We start from the raw sequence: 713 nt of genomic DNA on the forward strand, positions 1-713 counted from the left end.
TCTGTTTAGGCGCAACCGCTGGCTATTTTTTTTAAACGCTGCCTGTCACGGCGCCTGGTAGGGTGGTGACTTAAGACTGCGATTGTAGCTTAGAGTTCAAGTTCCGGCCCGGCAAACTTGGTATTATTCGAAAGGTCCTTAAGTAAGGAATCGAAGGCTGAAGATCGCAAAATATTCGGAAACGTCCTTCTCGAGTTATTCTTGAGTATAGACGCGCTCTTTAGGCGCAACCGCTAGCTTCTTTTTTGAAACACTGCCCGTCATGGTACTTAATAGGGGATGACTTGATAACGCGATTGTAGCTTACAGTTCAGGTTCCGGCCCGGCAAACTTGGCATCATTCTAAAGGTTGCTTCGTAAGGAATCGTCGGGTGCAAACCGCAATTTAATCGGAAAAGTCCTTCTCGAGTTATTCTTGAGTATAGGCGCTCTCTTTAGGCGCAACAGCTAGCTTCTTTTTTGAAACACTGCCTGTCACGCTACTTGCTAGGTGATGTTATGATCAAGCAATTGTTGCTTACAGTTCATGTTTCGGCCCGGCACACTTGGTATCATTCTAAAGGTTGCTTAATAAGGAATCGACGGATGCAAACCGCAATTTAATCGGATACGTCCTTCTCGAGTTTTTTTTAGTAAAGGCGCTCCTTAGACGCAACCGCTAGCTTCTTTTTTGAAACACTGTCTGTCACGGTACCTGGTAGGGAATGACTTGA

Source organism: Branchiostoma floridae, chromosome 8, assembly GCF_000003815.2.
Source record: "Branchiostoma floridae strain S238N-H82 chromosome 8, Bfl_VNyyK, whole genome shotgun sequence".
Classification (NCBI taxonomy): domain Eukaryota; kingdom Metazoa; phylum Chordata; class Leptocardii; order Amphioxiformes; family Branchiostomatidae; genus Branchiostoma; species Branchiostoma floridae.